Source organism: Musa acuminata, chromosome BXJ2-1, assembly GCF_036884655.1.
Source record: "Musa acuminata AAA Group cultivar baxijiao chromosome BXJ2-1, Cavendish_Baxijiao_AAA, whole genome shotgun sequence".
Taxonomy (NCBI): domain Eukaryota; kingdom Viridiplantae; phylum Streptophyta; class Magnoliopsida; order Zingiberales; family Musaceae; genus Musa; species Musa acuminata.
Window position 1 is genome coordinate 13,595,325 of NC_088338.1, and position 20,535 is coordinate 13,615,859.

General features: G+C 50.4%; 1 long non-coding RNA gene across 2 annotated transcripts; it reads left to right on the plus strand.

The window, feature by feature from the left end:
* The first annotated feature begins 483 nt into the window (after nucleotides 1–483).
* Nucleotides 484–20,496, plus strand: LOC108952428 (uncharacterized). Of its 2 annotated transcripts, XR_010481496.1 has the most exons (4): nucleotides 484–776; nucleotides 854–1,017; nucleotides 19,516–19,587; nucleotides 19,666–20,496. It is a non-coding gene; the product is annotated as an uncharacterized LOC108952428 (long non-coding RNA). The 2 variants fall into 2 exon arrangements; XR_010481495.1 differs by having other exon boundaries at nucleotides 484–1,017.
* The last annotated feature ends 39 nt before the right edge of the window (nucleotides 20,497–20,535 follow it).

Here is a 20,535-nt window from a genome sequence, read left to right on the forward strand (position 1 = left end):
ATAAACCCCTGGCCGACGCTCGGCTAGAAGGGAGGAAAAAACTCGATATAAAAATACTCCACTGACTTGCTCGTTAGAGGGACCAAAGTTGGGAAACACCCGACGAAGGGCATTTTGCAGGAAAGCAGACACCCTCGAACGACGAGCGCCTCAACCCGAAAATTGTCATCTAGTACACGAGGACGCATTGCCATTCATCCTGAAGTTGGAGAGACGTGTCCCACCACAAACGGCGCCCGAGTCGGCAAACCGAGAAACGCTGATCAACATCCTCTCACGAGGGCCCAATCGACTCTGCCAGCCCGACCCTTGCCCGAGTTGCTCCGAAATGGCCACCCTCGAGCGACGAGCATCTCGACCCAAGAGATACCTTCTATCACATAAGGGAGAGCAGTGAGCCGGCCCGGATCCCGACCAACACCGACCAACATTCCTTCCCGAGGGCACGGCCACCTCATCATCCTACTCACTCCTCAAAAAATTTCCAACATCGAACCGTGGATTTAACCAGTCATGGTACTTTTGTTCACAAACAATCGGCAAACAGGTTGATTTCTGGTATAGGAATTGAGCGGATCAAAGATTAGAAGAAGTCTTAAGTACGTTTCGATCGGCGATCGATTTAGGAAACCGAGGCAAAGAGGGAAAAAAAAAAGCAAAAACACGACGACTGCTAGTGGATTTAGCCATTGAGAGAGATGGCAGCCGACCTTCGAGGGCGAAGGCGTCGAGGAGAGAGCTGGTGTTTGGCGCTCGAAAGAAACGGGAGTCGGAGGGTATGTTGTTGTCGTTGTTGTTGTTAGGATTCTTCCCTCCGTTGCTTCCTCTGACGTGGCTCCGCCGCTTTTGTTAGAACACCCAGCCTCCATCCTCCCATTGCTCCACTCTCGACGGTCAACGCACTCCCATTTCTCACTAATCTCTTCAAATAGTTTCTATTAGAAGCCGTGCCGAGAGAGACAGCGAGGGAGACCTGCGGCCCTGTCACCCTTCTTCGAACCTCACCGGAATATAGCTGTTTAACATCTTCTCTGTACTATTATTTGTTTCTATTATGACTATTTCATCATTATAACAAATATTTTCATTGTGTGTGTTTTGTAGCGCTTTGCTTGTATCCTATTTTAATCTCCACATATTTGCAGATTAGACCTCTTGATGTATTTTCTTTTGTTTCCATATGTTTCATTTGGCAAATTTTAGTGGCTGTTTCTCTGGATATGTTTGCGCTGGAGGTTTTTTTAATTTTCTCCAGTTCACCATGACACTGTCTAAATTATTTGCACACATTTTAGGAGTTGTATTTTGCGAGCATGGTGAACCTAAAATTGATGGAGAAGCTTGGAGATCTCAAGTTTTTGTTTTTTGTTTTACTTTTTTTCTGAAGTATTAGATTGACTTATTTAAATAACTTTTCACTAAAGGCAGAATTGCATTGAGAAGTTCAGAATTTGAACATTACCACATTAATGCTTCAGAAGAGAGGGCAATGACTTGCATATGAATGTGACTATCTCGCTGGTACTATTTTCTATTTTAGTCTCTCTGAATGTCCCCTTCTAAGCTGTGTTTACTGATTCTATACAACATATCTTCTAGCCTGCCCTTTTCTAATGTTCTGTTTGGAGCTGTAGCTGCTCTTATTTAATCTGCAAATGTAGTTCAATACATGTACGCAAGAGGGTCAAAATAGTTGTTTTAAGTTGTTATAAGCAGTAGCAACTCATAAAAATTGCATGTTAATGACCAATATCTAAATGGATTTTATGGTTGTTAGTAAACAAAAGTACCGTGGCTATGAGTCAGCACGGTTTGGTTCGCTGGCCAACGTCGGGAACTTCTGGTGGAATGAGTAGGATGATGAGGTGGCTGCGCCTCTTGAGCGTCTCGGGCGAGGGTTGGACCGGCAGGGTTGGCTGAGTCCTCGCGAGTGGCCGGGGGTTGGTGCTCCGAGGCTTGCCGACTTGGGTGTTGTTTATGGCGGGATGTGTCCTCTCGTCCCCGGGGTGGTTGGCAACCTTTCTTCGCGACGTGGGCGTGCCCTTGGGATGGGAGGCGCAGGCTGGCGTTGGTTGGGATCCGAATCGACGGACCACCCTCTTCTGCGCACCAGATGGCGATTTCGGGGTGAAGACTCCCGCCGCTCGGGGGCGACCACCTCCCTGTAAAAAGGCCTTCGTTGGGTGCTTCCCGACTTTGGCCCCTCCGACGAGCAAGTCAGTTCAGTTTGCCCTTTTGTGTTTCTTCTCCTTTTCTTTCTCCCCCCTGGTCGGGCATCGGACGAGGGTATTTATACCTGCATGCGAGGGTTGGTCGGGCCTCGGATCGGCGTGGCCGCTGACTTTCGTGGGGGCGGGACGACTTCTCTGACGAGATGGTATCTATGGGGGTGCTTGAGTGGCGTCAGACGGCTCTACCCCAAGAGCAGACGACACCGCCTCGAGCTCTCGGGGTGGTCAAGTCGCACAGTGTATTGGTATCGAACTTGACGTGGCGTGCACCCCGTGGTTTTGACGGCATGTGGCGTTGCGTTGGTGGTTGACGGTGTGTGGTGTTGCTGGTGATTCATCTAGAGCCAAAATATGCCCTATCACTTCTCCCCCCCCCCCCCCTTCGGGGCGTGCCGACGGATCCCCAACGGACCGGGAGGCATGCCTGGGGCTGAGGGACGCGATTGTATTGGGTGTCTCCTTGGGAGAGGTGAATTGACTCGTCGGGGGTGATTACGGGGGTAGGACCCATGATGCAGGCAGGACCGACCCTGCTAATTGAACGGTAGGGGCCTGAAGCGAAACCGAAGCGTCGAGGTCATCGTAGGGGGTGACTTGGATAGTAGGATGCGACTCGGGTGTTAAATTAGCCGCAAGGTGTGGCTTGGTCGTTGGAGTCGGGCCTGTGGGCCGAGCGATTACGTCCGGGCTCGGGTTTTGATGTCGGTGGGTTGCAAACTAAGAGTGATTTCGTACGCTTTGGACGGGAGTCGGATTTGGGGGCCGAGAGGGTAGATTCGGCTTTGAATCCTGGGGACCGGATAAGTTCGGATCCGATTCTAGTCCAGGGACCAAGTTTGTGAGCTCGGCTCTAAATTGAGTCGGGGGACCGAGTTTGTGAGCTCGGCTCTAGATTGCGTCTGGGGACCGAGTTTGTGAGCTCGGCTCCGAATTGAGTATGGGGATCGACTTTGTGTGCTTGGCTCCGAATTAAGTCTGGGGACCGAGTTTATGAGCTCGGCTCCGGATTGAGTCTGGGGACCGAGTTTGTGAGCTCGGCTCCGAATTGACTCTGGGGATCGAGTTTGTGAGCTTGGCTCCGAATTGAGCGCTGGCAGGTCGCCAGTCGGGAGTGACCTGGAGTGACCCGGGCAGGAATCGAGCATGGGTTGCTGATGGGTCCGCAGTGGGGAGCGATCTTGGGCGACCCGTGGAAGGATCAAGCTTGGGTGCTGACGGGTCGCCAGTCTGGAGCGATCTAGAGCGACTCGGGGAAGGATCGAGCTTGGGTGCTGATGGGTCGCCAGTCAGGAGTGATCTAGAGCGACCCGGGGAAGGATCGAGCTTGGGGTGGTGACGGGTCGCCAGTCGGGAGCGATCTGGAGTGACCCGGGGATGGATCGAGCTTGGGGTGGTGACAGGCCGCCAGTCGAGAGCGATCTGGAGCGACCCGGGGAAGGCTCGAGCTTGGGGTGGTGACGGGTCGCCAGTCGGGAGCGATCTGGAGTGACCCGGGGAAGGATCGAGCTTGGGTGCTGACGGGTCACCAGTCAGGAGCGATCTGGAGCGACCCGGGGAAGGATCGAGCTTGGGGTGGTGACGGGTCGCTAGTCGGGACCGATCTGGAGCAACCTGGGGAAGGATCGAGCTTGGGGTGGTGAGCCATACCTGAACACCGTCGTGCCACGTGGCGGGCCAAGCGGAGCGTCATGGGGCTTAGCGGGAGACTTCATTTTGAATGGCGCTCGGCGGGGGGTCTCGGGTGATGGGACGCCTCTGGTGGGGAGTCCGAGGTGGGCGAATCTGGCGAATCCGAGGGGTTGTGATGGGTCGTAAATACCGCGACTGTTGCTCTCCTCGGGAAGCCCTAATCGTCGCCTCGTAGTGGGTCGTGCCCATTTTATAATCCCCATCCAGGGTGGTTATCATCACTCTTGCGATCAGCCTTTCGTTCTATGCCTCGGTTCCCTCCTTGCAACTCCGTCGTCTTCCTTGCTTCAATCCCTCGCCCGGCAACCGGGCTTCTTTCCTGCGACTCTGAGGTCGGGATGTCTCCGTCTCCTCTTCGTCTTTGTCTTCGTTTTCGTCCCCTTCTTCCACCCCTTCTCCCTCGCCTTCTTCCTCTCCTCCTACAAGCTCTTGGGATAAGGTAGTGAGCGTGTCCTCAGGTAGTGCCTCTACCGAGGCCTCGAGGGGTTTAGCCGAGCTTGAGGCCCTCAAGTCTTGGCACGATGTGGACTCGGTGGTTACCGAGGACTTGTTCAGAGTGCTCTGGGATCGCTACCGCATCCCGGAGTGCTACGGCCTGCACACCCCTCGTCCGGGGCAGCGACCATATAACCGGTTCCCCGATGGGTTCGGGCTGATTGTGGGGGCGCTTGAAGTCAGTCTGCGGTTTCCAGTGCACCCCGTCATTAGGGATTGCCTTCACTTCTAGGGGATTTCCCCATCCCAGGTGTCGCCCAACTCCTGGCGCTACCTGGTGGCTTTCATCTGGGAGTGTCAGGGGGCTGGGATTGTACCGTCCCGGTCTCTGTTTCTGGCTTGCTTCCGCCTAGGGAGGGGACCAGGCGGATATTACTTGACCGCCTGCAGCGGTTTCAAGATTAGCGGCGTGCCCTCCAACAACAAAGGTTGGAAGAGGCGCTTCTTCTTCATCAGTTGTGATCAAGAGTGGGGCTTCAGCACCGGGTGGGCTATTCGGTCCATCGATAACGCCCTCCCGTCGCTCTCTGCTGGTGACACAACGATGGTGGATCGTCTAAGGGGTATCTTGTCCTCTTCTCGGGTAATAAAAGAGATGATCGAGGAGTGGATGGTTGGAGCTGAGTTGAGCCCCGCCACCGAGGCTATGGCCATTCATATATAATGGCTCATTCGTTCATCCCATGCCGTCTGACCGCTGTCTATTCTTGCAGAAATGGTGGACCTATGATCAATGAAGAAGATGGCTAGCACTAGGGTCGTCGAGCCCCCGTCTCGGGACGGGGAGGGCTCTGGAGGTGGGATTGTCCGGCTGGAGGGTACGTCAAAGAGGGCGCTGGCATCACCGGCATCGAAGCGCCCTCCCAAGATAATGAAGATGGCAGTTCGAAAGACGCCGGCGAGTCAAGCCACTCGCTCGAGCGCCTCCTTGGCATCGCTCGGGGTCCCTGCACAGGGGGAGGGCTCGGCGAGTAATAAGGGGAAGGGGTCGGCTGGGTCGTCCGGTAGCGACCCTTCCAGGAGGGGGCCGGCATGCCTCCTATCGGTGCGGGAACTGTGCCGCATCTTCTCCTGGCCCGAGGGCGGGCAGTTCCAAGCCCAGCTTATGGTCGATCTTCCGGTCGGGGAGCCGGGAGTCCCCTACACCACCCGGTGGTCGACTCTGAAGGCCGACAGCTGCCCCTGGGGCGATGGGGAAACCGCCCAGGAGTTCGTCCGAGGGGCGCTGCACCCCTCGCTGGCCAAGGTCACTGTACTGCTCCGACTCGAAGGTGCTGGTAGAACGGGCGACCAAGTCGCTCGTCTGGGTAAGTGATCGCCTCTCCTTCTCGCCAACTCTTTCCTTTGTGGATGCTGACAATGATTCTCATGCAGAGCCTACACTACGGAATGGCACTGATCGACCGGGTCCTTGACGCTGGTTGGGCGATTGGGCGTCAGATGGAGCTCGACGATGCCCTCCGGAAGGTGAACCTAGAGTTGCAAGCCAAGGGGGTCCGGAGGCGGTTGCCGTGGCCGAAGAGCGCGCCACGGCGTTGGAGGAGGAGGTGGCTCGTTTGAAGACTGAGCTAGAAGAAAGCCGGTCACACATCCGTTCGTTGGATGACGAGCTGCTGACCCTCTCCTAGGATGTCGAGGCCGCCAAGGCGACGGCCCGGGCCGCCAAGGCGATGGCCCGAGCTGCCAAGGAGGCACTCAAGGAGGAGCGGCTGGGGTTGCCTAGAAGGGTCGAGGAGGTGATCGCCGGGTACAAAGCGTCCGTCGGGTTCGAGCGTGGCCTGGTGAGGTCGGGCTGGGTCACGTACAAGTACGGGTATCGGGTGGCCCGTGCTCGTTTTCGGGCAAAGTACTCGGACCTGGACCTGGAGTCAGACCCTTTTGTTGACAACCAGGCGGACTAGGACGTCGACATGCCGGCGAACGTCCCCTTCGACGACGGGCCGACTCCTCCTCCCTTGAGTTAGGGGGTGCACCCCCTCACCTTTTGAGTTTTGTTTTCCTTCCCCCCTTTTTTTTGTCTGGTCGGGCTTGGGGCCATGTCGCCCGACCGCTATATGTACCTCCTTTATGATCGAGAAGCACTTTCATTTTAGAATTCTGGCTTGCTCTTCTCCCCGACCGTGGATGCGCGGGCTCCCACATCTTTCCTGCGCCCCGACCAGCCCCCCCTTAAGGGTAGAATTTCTTCAGGTTCGTGGCATTCCATGTTCTCGGCGGGGGATTTTTCCCTCCATAGTTTCGAGTCGGTAGGTTCCTTCTCGTACCATGTCGTAGACTCGATAGGGGTCTTCCCAGTTGGGTGCAAGTTTTCCCCTTGCTCGGGTCGGGTTTTGCTTACTTCTGCTCTTCGGAGGATGAGGTCTCTGACTTGGATCGGCCGTGGATGGACCCTTCGGTTGTATATCCGAGCAGTCGCCTTCTTGTATGCCAGGGCGCACAGGTGTGCCCTGGCTCTTCTCTCCTCAAGGAGATCCAGGTTAGCCCGCAGTCCCTCCTCAGAGTGCCCTCGCTCATAGTTGGAGGTGTGTAAGGTTAGGAATACCATCTCGGGCGGAAGGACCACCTCAGTCCCAAACGCCAGGCTAAACGGAGACTCCCCCGTAGCGGTTCTGGGAGTTGTTCGCATTGCCCACAGGACGCTGGGGAGCTCGTCCACCCAGGCCCCATGCGCGCCCGAGATTCTCCTCTTGAGGCCTTCAAGGATTGCTCGATTCATCACTTTAGTCTGGCCGTTGGTTTGGGGGTGTACGACCGAGCTAAACTTTAACTGGATTCCGTACGTCTGGCAATAAGCCTTGAATTTAGTGTCGTTGAACTGAGTCTCGTTGTCGGCGATGATAGTCTTCGGGATCCCGAACCGGGTGATGATGTTCTTCCATGTGATGGAGGCCAAGGGTTCGGCTTCGACTCACTTCGTAAAGTAGTCGACCCCGACGATGAGGAAACGTCGCTGACCCGATGCCGACGGGAAAGGCCCGAGGAGATCGAGCCCCCCATTGGGCAAAGGGCCATGCCACATCTATCGGAGTCAGGGGAACTGTCGGCTGGTGTGGCAGTCGGGCGTGCCGCTGGCACTGCAGGCACTGTTGCACGTATGACATGGCGTCCTGGCGTATGGTCGGCCAATAGTACCCTTGCCGGAGGGTCTTGAAGGCCAAGGTTCGTCCCCTGACATGCTCCCCACGAATCCCCTCGTGGAGCTCGGCGAGGACGGTTTTGGCCTCCGGCGGTGCGAGGCAACGTAGGAGGGGTTGAGAGAAAGCCCTTCAGTACAATTTTCTGTCGATGACGCATTACCAGGCTTGAGCTCGCCTTAATCGTCTCGCAGTCGCCGGGTCGTTGGGCTCCTTCCCGCCCGCTTTGTAGCGGAAGATCTCCTCCATCCAATTTGGGGGTAGATTCGTTTTCGCGACCTCGCGAGTCGCTATTGTCGGGGCCGCCACGGACTCAGTGGCTGGGACCGACCCAGGGGTGCGGGTGGAGGCTGATCTGGCCAGTGCGTCGGCCCTCTCGTTCTGTGCCCAAGGTATTCTAGCGACTGAAAGGCGGTTAAAACGGTGGGCGAGTCGTTTTACCTCCATTAGGTATGATACCATCGTTGGGCCTCGGGCTTCGTAGCTCCCATTGACGTGTCCCGTCACCGGTCGGGAGTCGCTGAAGCTTCAAGATCGTCTACGTGCAACTCCAGAGCGAGGCGTAGACCATGGAGTAGCGCCTCGTACTCAGTTTCGTTGTTAGTGGCTTCGAATTGCAATTGGAGAGATCTTTCGTAGGTTTCTCCCGACGGGTCTCTGAGGATAAACCCGACCCCGGCCCCCTCGGAAGTGGACGAGCCATCTACGTGCAGCGTCCATGTGCCTTGGCTGCTTTGTCGCCCTACAGCCTGGTCCTCGGGTGCCAGCTCGGAGATGAAATCAGCTAGTGCCTGAGCTTTAATGGCGGTCGTGGGGGAGTACTGAATGTCGAATTCGCTGAGCTCAACCGACCATCGCAGCATATGACCCGATGTGTCAAAGTTGGAAAGGGTCTGCCGCAACGGTTGGTCGGTGATTACTTTGATCGTATGGGCTTAGAAGTAGGGCCGCAACTTTCGGGCCGTCATGATAAGGGCAAGAGCTAGCTTCTCGATCGGGGAGTATCGCGGCTCGGGCCCTCCGAGGATATGGCTGATGTAATGCACTGGCTGCTGCGTCGGTGGTACCTCCTGAACTAACACCGAGCTGACGGCCTGTGCCGAGGCTGCCAGGTAGAGGCCGAGGGTCTCGCCCGGCTCGGGTGAGGCGAGTCGGGGTAAGCGGGCGAGGCACTCCTTCAACTTTTCGAAGGCCTCCTCGCACTCCGGGGTCCAAGTGAAGTTGCCGGTCCGCCGTAGAACCCGGAAGAAGGGGAGGCACTTGTCGCTTGAACGCGACACGAACCTGCTAAGCGCTGCCAACCTCCCGGCAAGTCGTTGTACCTCTTTGACCGAGCGGGAGGAGTGCATCTCGGTAACGGCGCGCACCTTCTCTGGGTTAGCGTCTATCCCCCACTGGTGAATGATGAAGCCGAGGAACTTCTCCGAGCTGACCTCGAAGACGCACTTTGCTGGGTTCAGACGCATGTTGAACCGCTTGAGCGTTTGGAACGTTTCCGCCAAGTCGGCCAAATGTATCCCTGCAACCTTGCTTTTTACAATCATATCATCTATGTATACCTCCATGTTCCTCCCGAGTTGGTGTTTGAAAAGTTTATCGACCATTCTCTGGTAAGTCGCGCTAGCGTTCTTTAAGCCAAAGGGCATAACCTTGTGTTAGAACCCTTGCAGATTCTACACTTGGGGTTGATCTCTTTAGGGGATCGACCTCCTTGGAACTCTATAGGGGTTCCTCCCTCCAAGTTGCTGCTCAAAAGCTGCAGAAAAGATTCATCTATTGCTTATCAAAAGAGAAGGAATGCATGGCTATTTATAGGGCTTCTAAACCCTAACTCCTAATAGGACTCCGTAATAGGACTCCTACTTAAGACTCTTACTTCTAACCAACTCCTAATAGGACTCCTAGTCAAGACTCCTATTCCCTTACAACTCCTAATTCTTCTCTAAGAAAACACCTCATACATGAATGCCCCTCTCAATTAGGACTCTCCTAGCTAGAGTCCTAACAGAATGTCCCTCTCAATTAGGACTCTCTAAGCTAGAGTCCTAACAGACCCGCCCTCTTCAAATCAGCCTTGTCCTCGAGGCTGATGATTCGTGAATTCTGGGAATTTGATCTTCAAGTCGTCATAGTTCTCCCAAGTGGCATCTTCTATTGGTAGGTTCGCCCACTGTATTAGCACTTCATTAGTGGGTCGTCGTCGTCGAGTCACGATCCGTCGATCAATAATGGCACTTGGCTGGGTCTGGAGTTCTCTTTGGGTAGTCATATTTGGTGGGTGGCTTTGGGCTGTCTCCAAGCACCTATTTAAAACTTCCGTCTGGCTGTTGGTTTGTGAGTGATATGTCGTACTCCTTTTCAATTTAGTACCCTGCATATGGAATAACTTTGTCCAAAATCTGCTCTTGAAGATGCAAGTAGAATTTGTCACAAGCACAATGTGTCCCTTATAGCATAATTCTTTTGAGTCCCGATTGTAATGAGCCACGGAGCTTGGTGCTTCCTCTAATTTTTTTTGTATCTTACTGGTCTCCGAATCTTCCTGCCATTCCATCTTAATATCCTCAAGGAAGTCGCTGGTTGGAAGTAAAACGATCGAAAATTCAGCTTGCTCAAGTAGCTGCGAAAGCGCATCTGCAACAATATTCTCTTTCCACCTTTTGTAAGTTATTTCATAATCAAATCCAAGAAGTTTTGTTACCCATTTTTGCTGCTCAGGGGGTGATATCTTTCGCTCCAAAAAGTACTTAAGGCTTTTTTGGTCGGTTTTAATTTGAAATCGTCAACCAATCAAGTAGGGTCTCCACCGCGTTGGTGTGCGCACAATGGCGAGCATCTCCTTATCATATGTTGACTTATTTTGATAGGAGGGAGATAATGCCTTGCTAGTGTATGCGAGTGTTCGACTATCTTGCATGAGAATGACTCTAATTCTGACTCCAGATGTGTCGGCCTCAATAATGAAGGGTCGGTTGAAATCTGGTAGTGTTAGCACCGGCGTTGTCGTTATGGCTGTCTTAAGTTTGTCGAAGGCCGTGGAGGCTCTGTCCAACCATTGGAGGACATCTTTTTTCAGTAAGGAAGTAAGTGGTGCACTGATCTTTCCATAGTTTTTCACGAACTTGCGGTAGTAGCCTGTTAAACCCAGAAAGCCATATAGCAATTTTATTTTTCTCGGGGTCAGCCAGTTTTGCATTGCTCCAATTTTGAAGGGGTCCACCGTCACACCTTCCTCTGATATGATATGCCCAAGATATCCCAACTTTTGTTGAAGAAAGTAAAAATTTCTAGTGGCCGTTGTGTGTTCGAAAGGCGGTTTTCGGTATGACTTCTTCGTGCACTCGTATTTGATAATACCCGGATCAAAGGTCCATCTTTGTGAAGATTTGTGCTCCCTTTCATATAGCAATTCATCTAGTATTGGAATAGGGTATTTATCCTTGATGGTTATGCCATTGAGAGCTCGGTAATCAACGCATATTCGCCATGTTCCGTCCTTCTTGTGTACAAGTAGCACCGGTGAAGAGTAGAGGTTGCAACTCGGCCGAATAATTCTTGTTTCGAGCATCTCTTTTATAATCCTTTCTATTTCATCCTTCTGGAGATGTAGATACTGATATGGCCAAGTATTTACTGAAGATTTGCCTGGAAGAATCGTTATACAATGATCATGCTGACGGGTAAGAGGTAGGTTGCACGGTTCATCAAATATATTTGAAAATTCAGCAAGCAAAGGAAGTAGATTTGGATCTTCAAATTCTATTGGCTCTCCCTTAGTTTGCTGCTCAAGTTGTACCAAAAAGCCACTGCATGCTTTATGCAAAACATTCTCCATTTGTTGTGTGCAAATCGTTGTTATGTCGCCCCCACGTTTCCCGTGCAATGTCACCTGTTTCTCCTTACTGTAAAATTTCATAATTAGTTTCATAAAATTCCAGAAAATATCACCTAATGTCGTCAACCATTTAATTCTGAGCATGGCCTCATGATTGTTAAGAGGGAGAAGGAAGAAATATGCAATTATCTCTTGGTCCTTCAGCAATAGTTTCTTCTGCGGGTGCCTACGATCACAATTCAAAATCCATCCGTTGATGACCTTAACATCAAACCTGCAGCGATTCTCGATAGGTAATGCTATCCGAACAATAAGCTTACTATATAAGAAGTTAGTAGTACTGCCCGTGTCGATGAGAACAGTGATCGGTTGTTGTTTGAGAAGGCCTCCAACTTTCATCGTTTGCGGGTTTGAGTAGCTGGCTAGTGCGTGTACTGTAACGTCAGTCGGTTGTGGCTCTTCTTCCGCATCTTCTTCTTCATGTTCAAGGCTCTCTTTTGGATGTTCAATGACCTCTTCTTCTATCGATTCAATCATAAGAAGTCCTCCTATACTACAGCGATGCTCACGGCTCCACGGCTCGTCACAATGCCAACATAACCCCTTCGCATATCGCTCCCGAAGCTCTTCTCCTGTTAACCTCTTTGGTGCAGGGACTTGGTCGACAGTAGGGGGGGCTGAGGGCTTCAATATTACTGGTTGAGGAGCGACCCTAGTCCTCCGAGCTTCATGGTTCAATTGCTCCTCTTGATGTCGTGCGAAAGAGATGGCTGCCATAAGCGTATACGGTTGTCGCGCTTTAACTTCTCCTCGGATCTCCGACTTCAAGCCCTCAATGAAGGTCCTCAATAGCTGTTTTTGAGACCAATCATGAGTTTGATTAGATAACCTTTCAAACCTGGTTTGGTACTCTTGAATGGTGGAGGTTTGCTGGATCTTTGCTAGTTGTTCGTCAATATTCTCGTAATCGGTTGGTCTGAAGCAAATCAGCAGTCCTTCTTTGAATTGACGCCATGAAAGGACTCCATAAGTATGTTCAAACCAATCAAACCACTGTATAGCATCCCCTTCAAGATGTATAGCTGCAATTTTCACCATAGATACATCCGTGGTTTTGTGGTACCGAAAATATCGCTCCGTGCGCAAGATCCAACCAATCGGGTCTCCTTCTTCCCATCTAGGGAAGTCCACTCTCATGCATGGATAGTTGGGGTTGGTCATAGAGCCTACCGTCCCTTGGAAGTCATCTCTTCGGGCTTGGTGTGATTGGGCAAAGCTCTCTCCTTGATATAATTTCTTCGGGCTTAGTGGTCGGCCCAATCTGAGTTCGGTAAAGAGCGTCCGAATCTTATCCTCCATTCGTGCCTCCAAGGCTTCGAATTTAGCATTGATTACCTCCTTAGATGCCATAGTATATGGCCCCAAATCAATGATGTTAAGATCTCTCTTTTGCTGTTGGGTTAAAGGCATGTATAGGTTGAGAGAAGTGATGGTCGAAAGTGTTGGTGGATTGGTGGATGTAGGCTGCGGTTTAGGCTTGTTTTGTGGCTGTTTTGGGTGCAGTTTGAGGGTGTGGTTTGGTAGAGTTTTAGGGCTGTGGATGAAAGTTTTGGATCTGTGGTAGATGGTAGCAAAGGTTTGACAGAAATCCGTGGAAGTTGCAGCAAGTATGTGCTGTCTTGTAAGAGTAGAATTGTCATCGAAGAAACAACGGTTTCTCGACGTAATTTCCACCAAAAACTTGAGAGAATTGAGGAGGGAATTGATAGCAAAATCACAGTTTATATGACAGCAAGGATATCTAATTTAATCAAGAAAATTTCGGCAGTATAACAGCAAAGAAATTGGTGCAAGTTGCAATTGCAGAATTATCGTCGAAAAATTTCAGCGGGTTACGATGAAAATTTGCAGCAACATAAAATCGTTTTTAGAGATGAATTTTTTAATAGATCAATCTTAGATGGAAGCCAAGATGATATATGAAGTCTATAAGAAATTTTATTAAAAAAAGATTGCAAATAGATGGGTTAAGGCAACGATATGCAGCTGAAATTTTCTGCAGCATAGATTTTCAAGTGCAGCAGATTGGATATAAAAGATCAGTAGTTTATATTGAGAATTTTTCGATGAAACCAAAGGGAAATCTACTGTTAGGAAGTGTCAAAGATGTCATAAAAATTTCGTAGAAATTTGGATAGAAAAAGCATAGTAGCAAGATCAAACAGATGGTGCTATGCGGCTTGAATTCTGCAATTCAAGTGCAGCAGATTGGACATAAAAGATCAGTAGTTTATACTGAGAATTTTTTTATGAAACCAAAGGGAAATCCACTTTTAGGAAGTGTCAAAGATGTCATAAAAATTTCGTAGAAATTTGGATAGAAAAAGCACAGTAGCAAGATCAAACAGATGGTGCTATGCGGCTGGAATTCTGCAATGTATCATTCGTCGTAGAGATGAAAACCTTGTGATGAAAAGTTTATGCAGCAATATAAGAACGATTTTTTTTTTTTTTTTTTTTTCGAATAAAGATAACTAAATTGCAGCAGCAGTAAGGTAGGAAACCAGAACCTATTGCAACTCACGGGGAGATCAAAGGATGATCCACGGTGGTGGAGATGATGGCGGAATTCGGTGACGATCTTTTAAACAATTGTGGGAATTGCTTTGGATGGTTGTGGAGGGTTGATGGATGACTGTGGAAGGGTAGCGAGACGCCAAGAACGCTGCTCTGATACCAGGTGTTAGAACCCTTGCAGATTCTACTCTTGGGGTTGATCTCTTTAGGGGATCGGCCTCCTTGGAACTCTATAGGGGTTCCTCCCTCCAAGTTGCTGCTCAAAAGCTGCAGAAAAGATTCATCTATTGCTTATCAAAAGAGAAGGAATGCATGGCTATTTATAGGGCTTCTAAACCCTAACTCCTAATAGGACTCCGTAATAGGACTCCTACTTAAGACTCTTACTTCTAACCAACTCCTAATAGGACTCCTAGTCAAGACTCCTATTCCCTTACAACTCCTAATTCTTCTCTAAGAAAACACCTCCTACATGAATGCCCCTCTCAATTAGGACTCTCCTAGCTAGAGTCCTAACAGAATGTCCCTCTCAATTAGGACTCTCCTAGCTAAAGTCCTAACAGTTTTACATGAATGTCCCTCTCAATTAGGACTCTCCAAGCTAGAGTCCTAACACCTTGTAACAATACGCCCCCCGGTTGGTGACGAAGGCAGTGTCTTCTCGTTCTTGGGTCGCCATCCGGATTTGGTTGTAGCCGGAGAATGCATCCAAGGAACGTAAGGCGTTCATGGCCTACGATGGCGTCAACTAGTTGGTCTATCTTGGGGAGCGGATATGGGACATGCCCGGTTGAGATTGGTGTAATTAATACACATTCTCCAACTTCCATTAGTCTTCTTGACGAGGACTACATTAGACAACCACCGGGGGTATTTAACCTCGGAGACGAACCCGGCCTTTATAAGGTGATCGACCTCGTCTCGGATCACCTTCTACCGGTCGAGGGCGAACCTTCTTAATTTTTGCTTTACCGGCCATGCCTCAGGGTCGACATTGAGCCGGTGTTGCGCGACCTCTGGGTCGATCCCAGGCATCTCTTCGGGGGACCATGCGAATATGTCGGCGTTCTTCCTCAGGAAATTGACAAGGTGGAGCTGGTTCGCTTCGGGGAGTGCGGTCCCGAGCCTGACGGTCTGGTCGGGTCGGCTCCGCTTCAGGGGTACCTCGATAAGCGGCTCCGGGGGCTCCAGCGCCACTTGTGGTATGGGTGCTTCATGGGGGTCAAGAACCGGAGTTGGGTGCAGCTTTGCCAGGAGAGCAACCGCGGTGAGGTAGCATTGCCTCGACTCCCCTGGGTCGCTTCAGGCCTCCCTAACCCCAGCCGAGGTTGGGAACTTGATGGTTCTGTGATAGGTGGAGACCACCGCCTTGATCTTGTTGAGGGTCGGGCGACCGAGGATGACGTTGTAGGCCGAGGGCAGGTCGACTACCATGAAGGTGGTTATTATTGTTTTCGCTCTCGGTTCCTCCCCGATGGTGATGGGGAGTACTGTGGTCCCGAGCGGGGAGATGAAATCCCCAGTGAACCCTGTAAATGCTGATGCCACAGGGGTAAGATCTCCCTCGATCGAGTCGAGCCTCTTGAAGGCATCAAAGTAGAGAACGTCGGCGGAACTCCCGGTGTCAACCATCACCCTCTTAACTCGGGCGTTGGCGATTTGGATGGAGATCACCAGAGCGTCATCATGGTGGGAGCGCTCAACCTTTCCTGCCCAAAGGTAATTTTAGGCTCGTGCTCGGGCCAGGGGCGCTTCTCCATCGTGCTACGTGCGTAGGCCTTTCTTGTTGTCGTGCTACTATCGTCGGCTGTTGGCCCACCAGAGATGACGTCGATTTATCTCTCGGGGGGTCCTTTGGGGCGTGGAGTCGCCTCCTGGGATTTGAGGTAGCGTCTGAGGTGGCCTCTCCGGATTAGTGCCTCTATTTGATTCCAGAGGTCGTGGCAGTCCTTTGTGTCATGACTGTAGTCTCGGTGGAACCTGCAATATTTTGATTGATCTCTGCGGGCGGCCTTCATAGGGCGAGGTTGCTGCAAGAGACCCATCTCCTTGATCTGGAGGAAGATCTCGGTGCGGGACGCATTTAGGGGGAGAGGTGGGGGCCTTGGGAGTAGTAGCTCTTATCAATTGAGCCCACGGCGGGGAGGTGTCGGGACCGCCGAGGTCGTTCCCCGAGACAGCTCCATCCTTGGCTTCTTGCCTTCTACGCACCTCCCCGCCACTAGAGCCTCGACGGCGACGTACTGGTTGGCACGTTGGAGCATTTCGGAGATGGTGACCGGCGGCTTCTTGATTAGCGACCAAAAGAACCTCGAAGGCTTCAGACCCATCAGAAAGGCTTGCAAGATTAGAGAAGGGTGAGCATCCAGAAACGCCCTGATCTCGGTGGTGAACCGTGCCACGAACTGAGAGTGGCCATGGAAGGCCTGGGCCGCGCGCTGGCGAGGAAGTTTTGCTCAAATTCCTCGGCAAGCTGGTCGAAGGACAAGATCGAGGCTTGGCATAGCCGGCTGAACTACGTTCGCGTCGGACCCCTTAGAGCGGTCGGAAACGCTCGGCACATCAACGCATCAGAGGCACCATAGAGGGCCATCTAGGCCAGGAATACAGAGACGTGCTCCATGGGATCGGAACCTCTGTCATATGTTTCCAATGTCAGGAGCCTGAAGTTGAGGGGTATCGGCTTGTCCTGTACTTCCTGGGTGAAGGGGGACTCGCCTGAGGTGCCCTCGCTGGACTCGCTCCACGACTTTTGAAGCTCGCGTTGGAACGTGTCCTGGCGTTGATTGACCTGGGACAACTGGGCTCTAAGCGAGTCGTCCGCCGAGTCGGACGATATGGTGTCAGGCTCAAAATGAGGCAGCGTGGCTCGGCAAGGTGCAGGTGCGTTTTGCTCGGGAGGACCCCTCGGGTCCATCGCTCGCTCACGGGCTTCTCTGATCCCGATCTGCTCCCCATTCGGGGGTTGCCGGGTAGGATCGGTCGGAGGCGTCGCTAGTTGCACGATTTGAGGGATGATCGGGGCGAGCGTCTGCATCATGCCCGCCATAGCCTACACTTGCTTGGTTAGGCTAAGGAATGCCTCGGGTGTCACGGTCGAGGGCCCCGGGGCAAGCCCCGGGTCGTTGAACAGACGCCAATAGCGATTAGGTGTCGAAGCCGATATCCTCCTGTCCGCAGGGATGGGGAGGGCTTGACTTTCTGGCTCGGCGGAAGGGAGGTCGGTCGGGGGTTTCCTCCCGGGGCGAGTTTCTGCCAGCTGTTCCCGCGACATGGGCCCTCCTTCTAGCGCCAAAATATTAGTGAACAAAAGTACCGTGGCTGTGAGTCAGCACAGTTTGGTCCGCGGGCCATCGGGAACTTCTGGTGGAATGAGTAGGATGATGAGGTGGTTGCACCTCTTGAGCATCTCGGGCGAGGGTTGGACCGGCGAGGTCGGCTGAGTCCTCGCGAGTGGCTGGGGGTTGGCGCTCCGAGGCCTGCCAACTTGGGTGTCATTTGTGGCGAGATGTGTCCTCTTGTCCCTGGGGTGGTTGGCAACCTTTCTTCGTGACGTGGGTGTGCCCTTGGGATGGGAGGTGCAGGCTGGCGTTGGTTGGGATCCGAACCGACGGACCACCCTCTTCCGCGCACCAGATGGCGATTTCGGGGTGAAGACGCCCGCCGCTCGGGGGCGACCACCTCCCTGCGAAAAGGCCTTCGTCGGGTGCTTCCTGACTTTGGCCCCTCCAACGAGTAAATCAATTCAGTTTGCCCTTTTGTGTTTCTTCTCCTTTTCTTTCTCCCCCCCGGCCGGGCATCGGACGGGGGTATTTATACCTGCTTGCGAGGGTTGGTCGTGCCTCGAATCGGCGTGGCCGCTGACTTTCGTGGGGGCGGGACGACTTCTCTGACGAGATGGCATCTTTGGGGGTGCTTGAGTGGCGTCAGACGGCTCTACCCCAAGAGCAGACGGCACCGCCCCGAGCTCTCGGGGTGGTCAAGTCGCACAGTGTATTGGTACCGAACTTGACGTGGCGTGCACCCCGTGGTTTTGACGGCGTGTGGCATTGCGTTGGTGGCTGACGGTGTGTGGTGTTGCTAGTGATTCATGAGCCAAAATATGCCCTATCAATGGTGTTACCTTTTTTGCTCTGGATATTTATTATTTCCTTGTATATTTTCTGTGCAGTATTAGTAATTGCTCTTGGTATCAGGACATGACAATATTGGTCTAGAATCCTCATAATAATTGTATCTTTCCTGTAATGAATGGTACTGTTGTGATAGATCAATCAATAATACCAGTTTATCACACTACAGATTTATGTCTTTTCTTTCTCTTCATGTAAATTTGAGAATGATTATCTACTCTAAAAGGGCGCACCCAGTGCATTAGACTTCAGTCAATATGAGATTTAGGGAGGATCAATCATCAATGTATGCTGCCTTTTCTCTATATGTAGAGATGCTATTTTCAGGACTCGAATCCTGGTTGCAAGGAGCATGCTTACCATTGTACTAAGGCCCATCCTCCTGGATGCTGAATATCTACTTTATGAAGCAAAATGTCGATATACTGATTTTTGTTGATACTAAAGCTTGCTTAAAACCTTCCTATTTATGGGGCTAAAGCTACTCACATTGGTTTTCCTGAGATTTTGCATTGGTGAGAGGCTTGTCGATTAGATTGCCTTTTTAGCGAGTAAGTGTTGGTGTCACAATAAGGAATGAACTTGGTGATGTAGCAGTTATCTAGAAAGAGTATTAAAAGTTGTTCATTTCTTCTTCGTCAACTAATTATGCTTCACCTAATTCATCTCAAAGGAACAAGTATACTATAAAATGTGGTCACGAGAAGCAAGCTGTCTAGAGGATGCGGTATGTAAATAGACAACATGCGTGGAACATCTATTTGGACTCTGAGTTTATCTGTAGTGTTGTCCTCGATTTTCATATGTTGAATTTGTGATCTTGAGATTTTCACTTTCTAGTACAAAAATTAGAGTAAATCATCCTTAGAATCTGGACCTTGGCATTAAGTGCTTGTCTTTGATGATATTCCCAATGGAAGAAAGGACTACTGAGAGTATCAACTGCCAAAGGCTTCACGATACAACTTTTTCTTTCTGAATGAAGAATGTAGATGGAATTTTAAACGTGGAGAGCGGAAGGAATGGTGCAAGGAGGCAGGTCAAATGGTCAGGCCATTACTGGTGGAAGGAGCCTCACCTGTGAGTTAGGGAATTGTTGTGGGCTATTTGTTCCGTCCGTGTGAGAATGGGAAGCCTTTTAATGGAGGAGACTTTGATGTCTTAAGAGATCAAGTTCAGATGGGCTTTAGCAGTGGTGACTTCGGCTTAAACACACACCTAGTGAAAGCCCTGTTGGTATCACGAAGTGATTGCTTCGTAGTGAATTAATATTTACTAGTCAGAATCCATTCTGCTTCTTTTAAAGTTTGCATGGTCTTATGGTGTTTAATCTGTTTTTTTGTTTTGTTTTTTGCTTCTCTTTCTTAGTTATACGTCTGCAACTTTGTTGAGTTATGACTGATCTCTGTGATTTCTTTCAGCTTCAAGCTTCGGTAGGTTTTGAGAAAACCATCCAACATCCAGCTGAACATTTGGTGGAAAATGGCACCAAGGTCAGTCGGTCTTGTTTTCTACTAATTTCCCAATTTTCTTGTTTTAGTTTCCTGATTAAAATTAAGGAAATTCTCCAGGGAATCACTAAACATAAAGAGATCAGGAAGTTTCATTTCCCAAGTCGCGACAGGTGATCAGTAAGACAAAGATCAAGACAATGCTTTCTTAGAATAAGCATCTCTTTTCTTTTTTAACTCATACATCATTGTTCCATGATCCAAAAAGGCCCTTCTGAGGTGAAAAGCCACTGGTGACATTCTCAAATGGCTCCTACTGAATATGTTTTTTATCTTTGTATTTTTTGTTATTGTTACATTCCTTGCTTTCCACAGAGTGTGTGTACCTCATGATTTTTGTAGTCCAGTAATTGAAACAGGAAATAGTTTTCTCTTCACAGTTGTAGAATGAAAAATGTTTTTTGTCACTTCTGTGAGACAGGCTTAGGAAGTATGCTGATCGAATGCATTTGAGCCACATGGTAATTGGATGATTTTGTTTTATGGACTTTTTTAATTCTATGGAGTGCCATGCAATTTTTTGTTGCAAAATTATTGACCAATGGTCACTCAATTCCCAAAGAAAATTAAGCAAAGATGCAATTCCTTATCAACAATTATGATGGCAACGTTAACAACTCGTCGAGCCAAATTAATAATAAGAAAACAAATCCGTCTTCAACACTGAAGCAGAAAAAAAAAAAAAAAAACATTTCATAAGAAAACTTATGAAAGCGATTCCGAGTATTCGTTAACAATTCGTCTAGAAATCGCAGTGTTAACAAAAAACAAAAAAGAAAACTTATGAAAGCGTTACCAATTCATCTTCATCGCTGTGGCTCGAAAAAACAAAAAAAAAAACATTTCCTACAACTTGCATTGTTAACTAAACCAAAAAAGAAAACTTATGAAAGCAATTGCGAGATTTGTTAACAATTCGTCTTCCTTCAT